Source organism: Chiloscyllium punctatum, chromosome 3 (assembly GCF_047496795.1).
Source record: "Chiloscyllium punctatum isolate Juve2018m chromosome 3, sChiPun1.3, whole genome shotgun sequence".
Classification (NCBI taxonomy): Eukaryota; Metazoa; Chordata; class Chondrichthyes; order Orectolobiformes; family Hemiscylliidae; genus Chiloscyllium; species Chiloscyllium punctatum.
In genome coordinates, this window is record NC_092741.1 from 43,792,194 (window position 1) to 43,810,562 (window position 18,369).

Below are 18,369 nucleotides of genomic sequence, written 5' to 3' on the forward strand. Positions count from 1 at the left end.
CACCCCTAAAAGAACCACCCAGTTTATTGAGCAGGCAGACAGCACGCACTTAGGGAAGATTAACTTCGATTAGATGATAAAGAAAAACTTCATTCCTCGACAACTTTTCACTCGGGGCCCCTACGTGTGTCCACAAATAAGTTGGTTGTATAAATGATACGTGATTTTTTTTTGGGGGGGGGAATGTAACTTAATAAAAGGAAAGCTCTCCAAATAGCCATCATTGTCGATTTCTGATTTACCCCATTACCTGCTTATCTCTTTAAGTATGTTTAGCAAGATCCTCTCTCCGTGGTTACCATCTATCAATCTTTGATCTATCTAAATCCTAAACCGATTAAATATATGACTGCAGTCCCTGTGTATGGAAATTCTGCTACTTTTTGCTCCAGTTCCCAACTCCTGGATTGTAATCCGTAAAATAAAAGCTATTGATAGCTGTAGCGTTACTTTTTAAGACGTTAGAGGCAATTTGTGCGGATCTTTTTTTTTGCACTGAATACGTTTCACCAAAAAACGCCTTTATTATGCGCCTCAAACAGCCTACTTGATGAGTTCGCTGGCACAAATCAGTTCTTAGCAATCCCTTGATCCACGTCAATTGTCATATAGAGTTGGGGCACTTTGACCGCGAATAGTGGTGAAGTCAGAGCTAATCCTCTGAAGGAATCACGGGAAAAGAAAAGCAACAATAACTAAGTCAAGCGTAAAAAATGAAAGAGAAATCTCTATTATCAGTCACTACATTTCCCAGCTATGTAGTGAAAAATAAGCTATTTTGTCATTCGAGTCAGACACCTAGAGAAGAATATGAGGTCGTGGTGGGTTGGGAGACTCACACGACGTATAGAGTAATATTTTAGACTAAAAGATCTCACATTTGGCACATCTCCCCTCCTTCCCCCCCATCCACTTTTGCCATTTCATATGGATTTGCTTTAATTTCATATGAACATAATATACGGAGCTCTCATGCATGTTAAAGAAAGCTAATTATGGGAGATTAGGAATAGTCGGACAGACTTTTGCCTTATCATTTTCAGTACACTGGGCCATTTTCAGATCCAGAATAACACTTAGCTGGCAGTACACACGCCGGCCTTATGCAGTTACATGACTGTCTAGTTTAGGAAGCAATTTTGAGGCTTTACGTACGTGATGGCTTGCGGCACAGGAATAGTATAGCAGATCATTTCCTCATTCCGGAACGTCTAGTCCCACTGCACCTCTCCCGTGTAACCTCTCCGATTGTTGCAACAGATGTTAAAATTAGTTGGACACAACAGCATTCAGAATGGTCGAGTAGCTTTATTGATATCTCATAAATTCAACACTTTATTGTTGAAGATTGTAACTATTGAAGCATTTCTTTTATGACCCCTCTTTCTTTTCTTGCAGTGTAATAATCTATACTACATGCAACCTCAATTTCCTTTCGCAGGCTTGGCTTCAGAAGGGTATATTCAAATGCAGAGACCCATTTTGACTGTATCACATTAGCCGTTGATATGCACCTCCATCCCGGTGCTCATCTTAATAAAGGAGAGTGAATTTAGTAGAGCATTTAGCCTCATAATTGAAAGATCCTTTCATCCCAATCGCTCTTCAGACTTATGGTTCTCAATTTAACATTTGAATTTAAACTAGAGATCAATTTGAATTTGGTGTACTCCCCATTTTAATTAAACGCGAAATCCCACTAACCTTTGAATGATCATATTTCTATATATATATATCAATCATTTATTTTACAAAAATTGAAATTGCTATGTCCTGTCACAGATTTGCATAAAAGCGTTTCTGCATCAGCCAGGCACTTGAAACAGTGCTTGAAGCTTGCAAGACACTCTGCAATCCTAATTAGTGATTTTTGTCCTCTTATGCTGGGCTCGGTATCTCATGCAAATTAACACTTCATTGCAAGCACGATTACATTCATGCAAAATTAACTGCATGTTATCCTTAATATTATGCTGAAATTCTGTTATTCTCGGTTTCCTTTTTTTTGAAAAAAAAAGTCCTGATTACTTTAATCAATACAGAAAAAAATATTGGCGTATAGCAATATCTCAGGGAACCCAACATCCTTTCGGCCTATTTACTTTTATCACTTATATCACCAGCAAAAAAGTTAAATAACTGCATATTCATTTATAAAAATAAAAATTCAACATCTTTTTAAGTTGGAAGAAATTCAACGTCCCACTGCATTGCTGTTTCGTGTTGGCAACTACTTTTAAACGATCCGTGATACCCAATTACCCGCTCCTTCACGGCCACAGAAAATGAAGCAACACACCGGTGAGAACCGGCGCTGTGCTTGGAAGTCAGGAGGAACCGGTTAGGCGACATCATTTTTCCGGCGGTTAAACTGCAAAATGAAACGAGACAATAAGTCCACTTGTCACAACGTTAGAGAGAGAGAGGAGATAAGACTTTCAGGTGGGTTGGCGCACTTCTCTGTGGGAAGAAGATATTTTAGAATATTAATGCGAGATCAATTCAAATAAAACGGTTTAATTTGCTTTGGTGAATTAGAAGAGGCGAAAACTTTAAATCTAGAATGTATGTTCCAAAGGGGTGATTCATCAGGATCTTAAAGTAATCCGTTTCATCTGTCACCTCTCCTCAGGTATTACCTCCATTTGAGTTGCCTTTGGTGAACATCACCCCCCCCCCCCCCCCCCCCCCTCCACAGCATAGGATTTTTTAAAAAAAGCTACATGTGCAACCTGTACTCCAGGGAATCATTTTATTGAGACACCACTCGGTACATTCCTGAAATCTGTTCGAATATGTCTTGAAGTAACTTGCTTTGTTTCAGCGCGGGAACTAACGAGAAGAGAACTCATCGCGGTTATTCGTGATGTGTACCCATTAAAAAGAGAGATAAAAAGTTGCTTGAAGTTAGAATGTTCTCAAATTTTTATTTTGGGAAATAAAAGCAGTTTGTGTTGTGATTCCACTCACTAAACCCAGTTGAATAAAAACGGGCAGATAACTTTCAGACACAAATTGAAATTTCAAGGCAGACCCATACCTTGGAATTTCGATTTGTGAGCTTTCTCTAGCATTATGTTGGATTTCTTCCAATTTTTAAAAAAACTTTGGTTTTTGGATTATTAAAATTAAGGTCTGAGTCTTTCTTAAAAAAAACTAGATTCTTCTATTTTTCAGATCACCAGAGATTGGAAGAAAATCAAACGGTGTTTGAATAATTGCCTTTAGTGTGGTGCTCAGGCCAGATCCACTCACGCCAGCGGGTCTCAGTTCACTCAATACCCGGGTTGGGGGGTTGGGGGGAGTGTTGCCACTGCCTCAGTAAGACCTATAGAGAGACAAGCACTGCTGGAACTATGAAGCATATCAGTCAGTATCTGTGGAGAGAGAAACAGAGTTGTCAAATTTCAGATCAATGACCTTTCATCAATACTGGAAGATGTCGGTAGAGATTGAATGCCACTAACATCTTCTAAAACTACTATTAAAACGACGATACTACTCGTAATATACGGGATGAGACACTTCATCAAAAACACTTAACCTTTTAAAACACACACACTCACACATACATTTTTGAGGAAGGGTCAGTGTAGCCGAAACATTAACTCTGATTTCTCTCCACAGATGCTGCCAGACCTGCTAAGTTTTCTCAGCAATTTCTGTTTTGATCTCTGATTTCAAGTATCCACAATTCTTCTGGTTTTTACTAAACCTCTCGATGAAATGTTTCCTTTGCGCGTCTCCCAATACATTTCCACCCTCGTCCGAAGCAAGGTAGGCAAGAAAAACACGCTGACTTGAATTTCTCGTACACCTTGCACGATCTCAGAATGATCCTGAGCAGGAGTCCTTTGGCTCGTCTCCAATTCTCTGTTATCGATACTTGACTCCTCTCCGTTTCAGATTGCCAAGATTCTTTGCTTTCTTTTCAACGTTGGTCTGTTATTTCTCCCAAGTTTGATCAGTAATGCCGCAGAGCATTATTGGTGCTTTAACTCTGAGCAAGACTTAAGCAGATACATCGAAGCATTACCCAAAATCAAACGTTTTCACAATTCAGAGTTATGAACAGATTTAGATATGACTGGTCATATTGCCCGAACTGACAATGAGATTGCAATTTTAGTTTGTTCTAGAACCTGGTTCACGTGTTTCATGAAATGCTTTCAAAACACATCACGAATCCCAGCAAAAAAAAATCCTTGCACAAACATCTTTCGTTTGACCACTATTGTGTGTAGTTTTAAGTGTATACTACCTAATCAGCGTACGGCTTTATTAATTAAAGGCACGCGATGTTACTAATTAAGTGACAATATCTATCACTGCGATAAATTCTCCTCCTTCCAGAGGAAAACTTTGAAAAGTTACTCCTTTCTCACCACATGTAAATAAAAGACAATACCAGATGATCAGTCTAATCCTGCATTCACTGGCTATTTTCCTTAGCATAATAGCAAAGGACAGGCCGTTGGCTCAGCAGTAGCTCTCTGAGTCAGAAGATTGTGGGTTCAAACCCAAACTAGTTGTCAAACTCAAGACTGACAATCTAGTGCAACACAGAGTAATCGAACCATACAGCACGGAAACAGACCCTTAGGTCCAACAGTCCACGCCGAACAAAATCCCAAACTAAATTAGTCTCATCTGCTTACTGCTGGCCCATATCCCCTCCAAACCTTTCCTATTCATGTACTTAATCAAATATGTTTTAGATTTTGCAATTGTACCCACATCGATCACTTCCTCAGAAAGTTTATTCCACACGCGAACCACTCTTGTTTGTAAAAAAAAGCCCTCAAGTCTTTTTAAAACCACTCTTCTCACTTTAAAAATGTGCCTCCTAGTCTTGAACACCCGCCCCCCCCCCCCCCCCCCATCCGAGGGAAGAGACAACTACCATTAACTCTATGTATGCCCCTCATTATTTTATACACTTCTATAAGGTCACCTGTCAACCTCCTGTGCTCCAATGAAAAACGTCCCAGCTTATCCAGCCTTTCTTTATAACTCAAACCTTCCATACCCAGCAACATCCTGGTAAATCGCTTCTGAACCCTCTCCAGCTGAATAATATCCAGGTGAATTGTGGACTGCTAGAAATGCTGACTTTTGAAGGAGTTGAAGTGCTGGCTACCTTCTCAGGTGAATGTACAATATTCCATTGCATCATTTTGATGAGAAACAGAATAATTCTGTCGAATATCCAGATCATTATTTATCCCTTTATCAAATCCCTGAAAACAAACAATTTGATTTGACTCATGAACATTGCTGTGGGGGAAAATGGCCACTACTTTCCCTCCATTGACTGTGATTACCGCCCAACAATACACAATTGGCATTTTGGACATCCTTGATTGTGAAAGGTGCTATATAAATGCACAACCACTTTATGTTTCACAAAGAATACCAACACTGTTTTCTGTACTTATTGTGATACTTGAAAAAAATGCTAATCTGTACAACACTCGCCATTCTTCTGAGAGTTAATTCAACACACCCACTGTGGTCAAAAATAATCCAAACTCCTCTTGCTTGTGGTTTGTTAATTTGCTATTCATGTGCATTTGTCCTGTGTTCATGGTGCAAACTAAATTTGCATCCATATAATCCATTCCTTTCAAAACAGATTATTTGGTCATTATCACATCGCTGTTTGTGTGTATGTATGTGTGTTTGCTGTGCACATATCGGCTGCTGTGTTTCCTATATTACAACAATGGTTACACTTCAGAAGCACTTCATTGGCTGTAAAGCACTTTGAGATGCCATGTGATTGCGAAAAGTGCTATACAAATGCAAGTTTTTGAGCATTTTGGAAAACTGAAGCACCTTCCCTCTCAAATCCCTCTTTGAATTCTTAACATAACCTGGAAATAAAAATTCCAGGTGTTCTTTTATTTTTATCTGCTGAATCTTCCCCAACACAAATGTCTCTTTTGAAAATCAGGTACCAGAAATAGAGGGCAATATTTCATACGTGATCTCATCAATCATTACACAAGGTTAGAATGAATTCTCCGTTAAAAACGACTCTCTCTACTATTTTCTTTTCCAACCTTTCCGTTGAATACTAACTTGCTGTGTTCTGTGTGCAGTGGACACTACTTGGTACCTTTATTTTTATTTAATGATCTTACTATTAAAATTTAATGTGTTTGCTTCAAATAAGGTTGCTGGCTTGATTTGAACCATCCAAATTCCATGCGCATGAATCGACCCTCCCTGAAACTCCACTAGCTCCTCCTGTGCAGTACAACACTAGACGGATCTCCCTTCACACCATTGCACAGTGTTCAGTTCCAAAGCTCCAACTGCATATGACATGATACAACCTATTGATCATATGTAATGTGTACTAGGTACATTTTCCCGATCTAATATTTTAATTCTGTTTGCTGTTTCAGTGCACATTGGTTTAAAAATCAGATAAAACGTTTGTTGTGTGTATCATGCAAGGAAAAGCAATTAGTTGTATCCCTGTTGAGCTAAGTTTGTCTGGTCTTCTATTTTGACAGACTTAGCACAAAATAAGGCCCACTTAATGTTTTTTGAACAAGTAGGCATCTTATTGATTTTTCTTTCAAACTCATCTGTTTCTGATGAATTGATGTATCTTTGTCTCTGTTTCGACGAGTCAAATTCGGCCTGGAAATTTGGTGTGTAACCTTTTCAAGGGGTTGTATTTGAATTTAAAGTAATTGGCAAATGAAGCAAAAGCAACGTGAGAGAAGTCTTTTCAACGCAGCGAATGGTTAGGGTCTGGGATGAACTGCCTGAATGTGTGGTAGAGGTAGGTTCAATTGATGCATTCAAAAGGGAATTAGACTGCCATTTGAAAAGGAACAATGTGCAGACTTGTGGGGAGAAGGCAAGAGAATGTTCATTCAGAGAGCTGGTGCAGACATGATGGGCTGAATGACCTCATCATGCACTGTCAAGATTCTGTGATTCCGAATGTATCCCTATGGGATTAGTTTTATCTAGTCTCATAAGTCTACTTCAAATAGAAACAATTCAGTTATGTTCTATAATGAACACATGGGGCATTGTTTTAATTTCCCTGGTCTTACCATTTTTATTGCCTTTTTTAAACCTTTGACCCATCCTACCAATGTGCTCTTGAAGTTGCTGTTATTTCATCTGATGTAACATTGCATTTAATCCTTTTTAAAGTTCTTCTCATAGTTCTAGGTTTCCCTTTTGAATAATTTTAAATTAATTCTTATTTAGTTTATAATATAAAATGTTTGGTAAAGTCCTCCTGATCGACTTTGGTCGACTGTTAAGTGATAAATCGGTCATATCCATCCCAGCATTCTGTTTACACATTAATTTAAGAAGCTGTAACTTACTTCCTCTGCAGTTGCTTAGTCTTTCACATCTGCCTCCATTTTATTCCTAATTTGTACCTTTCGCACTTTGATTATCGTTACAATATCATTCTTCTTGCCAAAACTATTTTCTGTCACAATGTTGAACTCAAACTATTGATTTGCATGTATTTCTGTGTCTTATATGTGCATAGCTATTGTGTGTTACTGGTGAATACTTTATGTAGGTCTTTGCCTTATGTGTGTGCACAGAATGCATATATACGTGCGTATATATGTGCGTACAGAACGCATATATGTGCATGTATAATGTTGTGCACCTTTGTATAAATACTGCCAGGCAGTATGTATGCAACTATCAACGCGACTTTGGCCACGGCTCATATTATGTGTTTAACAAAGGCGACTCCTACTGGTCACAGAACGCTAATACCTTCCTTTGCTTCCACCAGTTCCTAATAAGATTTAAGAACATCAAGTTATTTTTTTAAGTATGGCCAGGGTTTCTTGTGCTGGGTAAATGTTTTAAAGTATTTCAAAAGCCAATGACAACAGTGACACTTAACTGGTATAATGCTTGGTTTTGCTGGAATAACTTACATTGACAGTTATAATAAATGACATGTAAATGTGAAGTAGAAATGTAAATCTGTAATGTAAATGTAAGATGTAAAACCACATTTAAATGTATGTGTCTCAACATCCATGATCAAACTCTGGTATTACAAATGTGTCAAGTCCTCAAGTTAGTTCATTTTTACAAGAAAGCTTATCTGAACATTGCGACAAGAATTTATGCAACAGAGCCTTCTGGCAAAATTAAATTGTCACTTAGTGACATCTGAAGGAACACAGCTGCTCCAATTGACTCTATATAAGAAAAAGCACAGATCTAGCTGTTGAATCTTCTGACTGGAACTGTGAGCTGATTCTGGGTAAGTAGCAGAAGTGTTTCAGCAGTACTCCTCTTGCATTGCAATTGGGATTCTATATGCATCATCCAATGGCAAGCCACATGATTTTCACATCCACAGTAGCCTCTTTCCCAAGATTTTCAGGGAACTATTGTTCAATATCCATAGGGCAGGAGGCCTGAAAATTCAACCCATGTAATCTTATATCAATGAGGAAGACCATTGACCCATTTCATCCTTGTGGACTCTCTGACAGAATGATTTTAATTTGATTGCTTTTCCCCACAACCATTTAAATATTTCTTTTTAAAAAAATGCATACTTTCTTTTAAAATTAAAATGCACCCTTCTTTCATCAATGTTTCTGTATGTCTTTTCATGTCCTAACAATTAGAAGACGTCTCGTAATCTTTTGCTGCTGCTGATAAATTTAAGAAGCACAAACAGAGGGTATTGTATTGTACAATTCTGTTTACGTGTGCAGGCGTATCTGTGAATGAGGGAAGGGACTGCAAATCACTTCTGTGTGGTGTGCTGGATGTTGTACTCCTGTAATTGTGAATCCCCACATTGTAAATAGTCATCAGAATTAGTTACAATTCAGCTTTTAGGATTCACCCATATTACTCTGAAAACCTGACATTAAAGTTCATGTACACTGAAATATATCGAATTGTATCCAATTCAAGAGATTAAATAACACTAGAAAAATACACAATTTATTGTTTCATAAACTCCACAAATATTTTTCTCTAAAATAATATTTTTCAAAAAATCACCAACTCTCCAAAACAAATGAATGCAGAACATAGCCATTATTTGTGCAGATGCAAAGATTTCAGAAAAATGAAACGTTCTGGAGAGTAAAAAATTATTCATCTTTGTGCTCCATTGTGTACAATAATAATCAAACATAATCATTATTACTTTTAGCTTTCATTTTATATCTGATATTTTTACATGACATATGTATTTAATTAAAATCTGAGAAAATATTCTACCCTTTCCCATAATTTATTTATCTTTCTGTGATTTCTTTCTACAATAATTTATAAAATAAATTTATAAAATCCTAAAAAATAATTGATTGATAAGGATAAAACATTTCAGTCATTTTATTCTATCTTAATCATTATGTATTCATAACTAATATTTCCACACAATTTTTGATATTGCTTGAGTTCCAGTCATCCACATCACACCACATATCCTCTTGATCACCAAGACTATTACATCCACTTCCATATCCTTGTTCAACTTTGTTCCTGCCTCATCTGACCTGCGCTGAAACTTTCATCTATCCCTTTCTTATCTCAAGAATTGATGATTCCAATCTTCTCCTAGTCTACTTCCCAGTTTGCAACCTCCATAAATGTGAACTCAGCCAAAAGACATCAATCCTTATCCGAATTCACATCACATTCCATTCATTTATCTTCCTTCTCTGTGCTTGCTGATCTAAAGTAACTGTGATCGGTCAATGCCTCAACTTTAGAATTCGATCCTTGTTTTCAAATCATTCTACAATCTTGCAAGTTCCTATTTCTATAAATATTTCCAGCCCGAAAATCCTCTAAAGTTTCTGCCTCTATACAATTCTGGCCTCTGTGTTTTCCTGAGTTTTATTGGCACAACAATCATCACTGACAATGATATTCCTGATGAAGGGCTTATGCCCGAAACCTTGACTCTCCTGCTCCTCGGATGCTGCCTGATGTGCTGTGCTTTTCCAGTTCCACGCTTTTTGACTCTGATCTCCAGCATCTGCAGTCCTCACTTTCTCCCTGTTCTCTGGTGTTGCTTTTCTGTCTGCATTTGGAGATTGCCAATGAGGCCCATCCTCGAAATGGAATGAGCCAACAGCTGTGAACTTTAAATTTCTGACTGGCACATCCCCTGGCATGTTTCCCAAAAAGTCACTCAGAAAGAATGTGCTCAGTGAAGCAATTCCACCTTTGCTTCACTAGTTTGATAAATTACCAGCAAATACAGTGAACATTGAACTCAACTGGAAAGGTTTAAAGGATCAATTTCAGATTTGTAAAGGTAAAGTAATTCTATCAGGAGGGAATCAATCAGTCAGTTAGAGCTGGAAAAATAAATTGTAATTGAAGATCTTTACTTTGTTTTAATTTTGATGGTTCTTGTTTCATCTGCCTGTCTTTACTATTACTTTGTCCAGTTCTTTCTGTCCAAGTCTGTTTTCGTTTTTCTTTAATCTTTGTCTGTTGCTCCCAATTTCACTTATCTCACTTCACTGAATGAAAATATTTGATTTTGAACTTCACCAGTTTGCCCAGGTTTGGCTCACATAATGACAGGAACAGTATGGTGTTTCTTGGAGTCATTTGGTGAGGGTTCTCCACAGCAAGTCTATTACATTAAAGGTTGCCTTCCCAGCTGTAATTAAGACCAATAATAACTAATACCAGTCCACAGGTTTGCCAGAAGAACATTACTACTTAATGGTGGGAGATTGGAAATAATAGATATTCAAAGGAACCTGGTGTCCTTGTCATTGAGCCACTGAAGTCTAACATGTAGAGGCAGCAAGCTCGTCGAAGGCTAATGGGACGTTAGCCTTGATTGTGAGGGGATTTGAGAACAGGAATACTGAAGTTTTGTTTCAACTGTAAAATGATTGGTTTGACTACACTTGGAGCACTGTGTGTTTTCTGGTTCCCTTGGCTCCAGAAAGATATCATTGCCTTGAGGGAGTTCAATTAAGGTTCACCAGATTTCTGTCCAGGATGGTGGGACTATCCTATGAAGGGAGTTTGGTCAAACTGGGCGTGTATTCTCCAGAGTTTCAAAGAATGAGAAGTGTCTCATTGAAATCTACAAAATATTCAAAGGGATAGGCAGGGTACGTGCAGGTCAGATTTTTCCCCTCACTCGGGAGTCTCGAACCATCAGGTACAATTTAAAAATAAGAGGGATGCACTTAGAACTGAGAAAAAAGAGGAATCTCTTTACTCAGAGGATTATGTGTCTTTGGAATTTTCTACACCAGAGGGCTGTGGAAGCTTAGTATTTGAGTACGTTTAAAGCTAGAGATGGATAGATGTCTGATTATCTGTGCTATAAAGGGTATGGGTATAGTATGTATAAAAGACATGGAAAGGTTTGATTAGCTATGATTGTATTAAATGGCAGAATAGGCTCAATGGACAGAATGGCCTACTCTGGTTCTGATCTTCTTATGCTTGATTGTGATAAAAACAATGCAGCTTGACTCTAACCAATCAAATTGTAGTTTTAAACATTTTGTAGTGGATGTTGTATGGACTGAGATTTCAGTAACACAATTCTTAAAAAAGCCAAGTTGGTTCAAAAAGGACATTTTTGTGCCAATGTTATTTAGCAAACATAAATAATGACATTATTAGTTTAGCAATAGGCCTCATGGCAGAAGTGCTTCCAGTGTTTTCAGTGGATCTGGTATTCCATTGTGCACCTGCCAAATACCTTGAAATGGTGGGGGAAGGCTATCCATATCCGTTTTATTCTATGTGTGTTTTAAACTAATTTTAAACCAATTTGAAATTATGATATTTTTCTTGTCAAGGATTCAATTATCATGTTTAAAATTACGTTCTCCCTTTCAACCTTCTTCAAACATCACAGATCATTGTGTTATTGAAAAGGAAACTGTGGAAACTACTCTCACAACTTCAAGAGAACAATGGGGAATCAGACCTCTAGGAAGCTCATTTCACTTTCCCTTCACTGTTTAGAATGGTTTTTCATCTCTGCTCAAGATCTCACCGCAATACCACAGCTGACACCAATACTAGTGCAGTACTTGAAAACCCTAACGTATTGGGCCACCCCCCCAACAAATTCAACTTGCAGAGTAGACATAGGGTAGCAATAATCTACCTTTATAATTTTTTTAAAAAGCTATTTATATCTTACAGTCTTGATATTGCTTAGTGAACCATTCTTATAGAATGTACGATTGTTACTGAAAGTTTATTGTACTCATATCATCCAGTAACAGAGAATGCTACTTAGATCATCAGCCTCTTAACTGGTACAAAAATAAGTTCTTGTTAAAACACAGCACGTCATCAATGAACCTCATATTGTTTCTTTAACATTTGGTTTTGTCAGTCTGGTGGTTATAATGGTTGTGGGAGTTTTTTAAAATTCCTATTGAATTATGTATTCTTTTCTGGATGAGACTCCTTGTAGAGTAATAAAACAGGCTTCAATCAAAATCTAGTCCAAATGCAAGTTCAGGGAAAAAAATGCAACTGTCGGCCTTACACCGTTTGTGGTTTGGTTTCAGTTGTTCATTCTATAATAACTCAATTATCATTTGGGAACAAAAGCACTATTACAAAACAAACCCATTTACTGTACATAGGACTTGTCTGACCCATAACAGTTGCCAGCTGGATGTTTCATTTTATTGTACATTTGCTTTAATTTAAGCAATTTAATAGAAAGGCTGTTAATTATTAACATTTTTTTTCATAGAGCAGTGCTTTAGAAATGAATTGTGCTCCACGGACTTATTGGTATTCTGAACAAGTGCCATGTAACTAAGTAGCTGTAACCATTCAGTCTCTCTTATTTTTGGCTCATGTACAGATCAAGGTAAAACTAGATCATTCTGTTATCGTGACATTCTATATATCTCCTTCAACCAGCATCTTTATATTTAAGAACCTTTTTAAAGATAATAACAACACATTCTCCCACAGGTCAGTTGTTTGGTCCAGTTGTGAAGATGCTTGGGAGGAATGGAGAATTTGTCATATACATTTTAGGGTATCATGGACTGTTTCTTAAGCCTTCAAGATGGCAGGCAGTAAAGACATACTTATTCCAAGCCAGAAATCTACCCCCTGTAACACCAATGCCTGTTGGTTTCTATTATTGCAATGCATTATTGGCTTGTCTTGATGTAATCTAGTAATCTATATATTTCAGTGGAACCATAATCTCTGAGTTATTTCAGCATTACAAAAGGGAAAATAAGACACATTATAAGAAATAACATACACACACTACATGCTTCGACACAACAAAGTAGGTGATAGCCATTATCTGATTCATTTCTCAGGGCAATGTCTTGACCAATCAGTGTCAACAACGTTTGGCAGCAAACTGTCAGTCATCATTTTTGGATGGGACAGATTTAAACTGATTGGTATAAGGATTAGAGGGCCAAAATATTTTAATCCAACCCAGATGTGGTGGGTACCTGGAATTCACTGCCCAGCTTCTGAGTTGAAGTGGAAAATCTCCACTCATTTGAAAGGTACCTGGATCTGCACTTGAGGTGTTATAACCTGCAAAGCTGTAGAAAGTGCATTTCAGATGGGCTGCTAGTTTATTCAGTTGCATAGGAATTAGGAGCAGTGGTAGACAATTTAACCCATCAAGCTTGGACTGCCATATGACATGATCACAGCTGATCTTATCCTGGTCCACTCTCCTGCTTGCTTCATGTACCCCTTTATACTACTTTTCATGAGAAACACATCTATTTATTTTTTGAACCTGTTGATTGATTCTACCTCTGCTGCACTCTGGGGCAGATTCACAACCCTTGGAGAGAAGTAGTTTCACCTCATCTCAGTTTTGAACTACTGCCTCTCACTCTACATCTATGACCTCTTGTTCAAGATTGACCCACAAGGGGGAATATTTGATCAGCATCCATTTTATCAAACTCCTTTTGCATTTTATATATCTCATTCAGATTCTCCCCACCGCCCTTCATTCTTCTGAACTCCAGCGAATACAAGTTCAAGATATTCAACTGCTCCTCACAGGACAGCCCTTTCAACCCTGGAATCTTTTTTTTTAGAGTAGATTACTTACAGTGTGGAAACAGGCCCTTGGACCCAACAAGTCCACACTGACCCTCCGAAGAGCAACCCACCCAGACCCATTCACCTAACACTACGGGCAATTTACCTTGGCCAATTCACCTAACCTGTGGGACTGTGGGAGGAAACCGGAGCACCTGGAGGAAACCCACACAGACACGGGGAGAATGTGCAAACTCCAGACAGACAGTTGCCCGAGGCGGGATTTGAACCCGGGTCTCTGGTGCTGTGAGGCAGCAGTGCTAACCACTGTGCCACCGTGCTGCTGTGCTGTCTGATGAACTTCCTCTGAACTGCCTCTAGGATCACCAAATCCTTCCTCAAGTAAGGAAACCAAAACTAGCTATAATATTCCTGATGTGATCTCATCAACTCCTTATATAATTGTAACAACACTCTTTACTTTTACAATCCAGTCTTTTTGCAAGGATTCCATTTGTATTTCTTACTATGTACTACACCTGCATACCCACTGTGTACCCAGACGAACAGAGACACGTACGAGAATTTCTAGAAGCATGGCATTCCAACTGGAACTCTATCAACAAACACATTGACTTGGATCCCATTTTCCACCTCTGAGGAAAAGAACAGGAAATGACATCACCATAGGAACTGACATCCCGTAGGAAATGACATCATCAAGTCTAGGAAACCCAAACATATAAATAGAAAGCGGGCTACACCACTAGTGCTTCATCCAGAGGCTCACTGAAACTGTTAAGGTAAAAACAATGACTGCAGATGCTGGAAACCAGATTCTGGATTAGTGGTGCTGGAAGAGCACAGCAGTTCAGGCAGCATCCAAGTAGCTTTGAAATCGACGTTTCGGGCAAAAGCCCTTCATCAGGAATAAAGGCAGTGAGCCTGAAACATGGAGAGATAAGCTAGAGGAGGGTGGGGGTGGGGAGAAAGGAGCATAGAGTACACTGGGTGAGTGGGGGAGGGGATGAAGGTGATAGGTCAAGGAGGAGAGGGTGGAGTGGATAGGTGGAAAAGACAAGTCCAGACAAGTCTTGGGGACAGTTACTGAGCTGGAAGTTTAGAACTAGGGTGAGGTGGGGGAAGGGGAAATGAGGAAACTGTTGAAGTCCACATTGATGCCCTGGGGTTGAAGTGTTCCGAGGCGGAAGATGAGGTGTTCTTCCTCCAGGCGTCTGGTGGTGAGGGAGCGGCAGTGAAGGAGGCCCAGGACCTCCATGTCCTCGGCAGAGTGGGAGGGGGAGTTGAAATGTTGGGCCACGGGGCAGTGTGGTTGATTGGTGCGGGTGTCCCAGAGATGTTCCCTAAAGCGCTCTGCTAGGAGGCGCCCAGTCTCCCCAATGTAGAGGAGACCGCATCGGGAGCAACGTATACAATAAATGATATTAGTGGATGTGCAAGTAAAACTTTGATGGATGTGGAAGGCTCCTTTAGGGCCTTAGATAGAGGTGAGGGAGGAGGTGTGGGCACAGGTTTTACAGTTCCTGCGGTGGCAGGGGAAAGTGCCAGGATTGGAGGGTGGGTTGTTTGGGGGCGTTGAACTGGCCAAGTAATCGCGGAGGGAACGGTCTTTGCGGAAGGTGGAAAGGGGTGGGGAGGGAAATATATCTCTGGTAGTGGGGTCTGTTTGGAGGTGGCGGAAATATTGGCGGATGATTTGGTTTATGCGAAGGTTGGTAGGGTGGAAGGTGAGCACCAGGGGCGTTCTGTCCTTGTTATGGTTTGAGGGGTGGGGTCTGAGGGCGGAGGTGCGGGATGTGTACGAGATGCGTTGGAGGGCATCTTTAACCACGCGGGAAGGGAAATTGCGGTCTCTAAAGAAGGAGGCCATCTGGTGTGTTCTATGGTGGAACTGGTCCTCCTGGGAGCAGATATGGCGGAGGCGGAGGAATTGAGAATACGGGATGGCATTTTTGCAAGAGGTAGGGTGGGAAGAGGTGTAATCCAGGTAGCTGTGGGAGTCGGTGGGTTTGTAAAAAATGTCAGTGTCAAGTCGGTCGTCATTAATGGAGATGGAGAGTTCCAGGAAGGGGAGGGAGGTGTCAGAGATGGTCCAGGTAAATTTAAAATCAGGGTGGAATGTGTTGGTGAAGTTGATGAATTGCTCAACCTCCTCGCGGGAGCACGAGGTGGCGCCAATGCAGTCATCAATGTAGTGGAGTAAGAGGTGGGGAATGGTGCCGGTGTAATTATGGGAGATCAACTGCTCTACGTAGCCAACAAAGAGACAAGCATAGCTGGGGCCCATGCATGTGCCCATGGCTACCCCTTTGGTCTGGAGGAAGTGGGAGGATTCAAATGAGAAATTGTTAAGGGTGAGGACCAGTTCGGCCAAACGAATGAGAGTGTCAGTGGAAGGGTAATGTTGGGGACGTCTGGAGAGGACAAAACGGAGGGCTTGGAGGCCCTGGTCATGGCGGATGGAGGTGTAGAGGGACTGGATATCCATGGTGAAGATGAGGCGTTGGGGACCAGGGAAACGGAAGTCTTGGAGGAGGTGGAGGGCGTGGGTGGTGTCTCGAACGTATGTGGGGAGTTCCTGGACTAGGGAAATAGGACAGTGTCGAGGTAGGTAGAGATGAGTTCAGTGGGGCAGGAGCATGCTGAGACAATGGGTCGGCCAGGGTGGTCAGGCTTGTGGATCTTGGGAAGGAGGTAGAACCGGGCAGTGCGGGGTTCCCGGACTATGAGGTTGGAAGCTGTGGGTGGGAGATCTCGTGAGGTGATGAGGTTCTGTATGGTCTGGGAGATGATGGTTTGGTGATGGGGGGGTGGGGTCATGGTCGAGGGGGCAGTAGGAAGAGGTGTCCTCGAGTTGACGTTTGGCTTCAGCGGTGTAGAGGTCAGTGCGTCAGACTACCACTGCGCCCCCTTTATCCGCTGGATTGATGGTGAGGTTAGGATTGGAGCAGAGTGATTGGAGGGCTGCGCGTTGTGAGGGTGAGAATTTGGAGTGGGGGAGGGAGGTAGACAGGTTGAGGCGGTTAATGTCCCGGCGGCAGTTGGAAATGAAGAGGTCGAGGGCAGGTAATAGGCCAGCGCAGGGTGTCCAGGTGGATGCAGTGTGTTGGAGGTGGGCGAAGGGGTCCTCGGAAGGTGGGCGGGAGTCCTAGTATGGTGACGAAACATCTGAAAATGAACCTTCCAGCTCAGTGAGCAAACCTACGTCCAGATCCACTTTCTCTGATTCATGTACAAAGATGCCCAGATCTCTCTGCACTGATTCATTTTGAATCTGCTTCCCATTTAAATATTAATTGTCCTTTTATTTTTCTGGCCAAAATGGACAACCTCACACTTATCCACATTAAACTCCATCTGCTAGATTCTGGCCCATTCTCCTAGCCTATCTGTAAACTCTTTATCTCCTCATCAATGCCTGCTTTCATGCTTATTTTAGTATCATCTGCAAACCTTTGCTATTTTACACTCTGTGTCTGCTTGCAAATCATTGATATAGATTGTAAATAGTTGAGGTCTGAGAACTGTGACACTCCATTAGTTACAGTTTGCCATCCAGAGAAGGACCCATTTATCTTGACCCTCTATGTTCTGTCAGTCAGCTAATCCTCTGTCCACACCAATATATTACCCTTAACCCCTGGTATCTAACCTTCTGGGTAAGTCTTTTATGCGGCACCTTGTCAAATGCCTTCTGGAAGTCTAGACATACCATACCCATTGAATCCCTATTACTAACCTTGCCGGTTACATCCTCAAAGAACTCCAGCAAGTTTTTCAAGCACAATATGCCCTCATGAAACTGTGCTCACACTGGTGAATTAAGCTTTGTTTTTCCAAGTATTCAGCTATTTCTTCCTTTATGACTGACTCCAGCAATTTTCTCACTGGAGAGGTCAAACTAACTGGTCTATGTTTCACAGTTTTTGCCTGTCTCCTTTTGTGAATAAGGGTGGCATATTAACATGTTTCCAATCCACTGGTACCTTTCCATAATCCAGGGAATTTTGGAAAGTCATTCATCCACTATCTCTGCTATCACCTGTTTTAATACCCTAGGGTGTAGGCCATTAGGCCCCAAAGATTTAACTGCCATTAATCCCATCAGTTTACTTAATACCTTCTCTAGTAATTCCACCAAGTTCCTCTGTAGTAACTGTAGGTTTTAGGAAGAAATTATTATCTTGCACCATGAAAACAGATAAAATATTGATGTCGTGCCTCTGCCATTTCTGATTTTCCATTACTGCCTCACCATTTTAGTCCTCCAAAGGGCCAACTTTTACTATTCCCCTCTTCTTTCTATACTTATATAAGCTTTTGGTA

At 40.3% G+C, this 18,369-nt stretch overlaps 1 long non-coding RNA gene across 1 annotated transcript in view; it reads right to left on the bottom strand.

Moving 5' to 3' along the window:
* Positions 1-1,326: 1,326 nt before the first annotated feature.
* Positions 1,327-18,369, bottom strand: part of LOC140454598 (uncharacterized) — an 89,032-nt gene continuing 71,989 nt past the window's right edge. Inside the window, exon 3 of the long non-coding RNA XR_011952718.1 lies at positions 1,327-2,371. This is a non-coding gene — a long non-coding RNA (uncharacterized lncRNA). The remainder of the gene's footprint in view (positions 2,372-18,369) is intronic.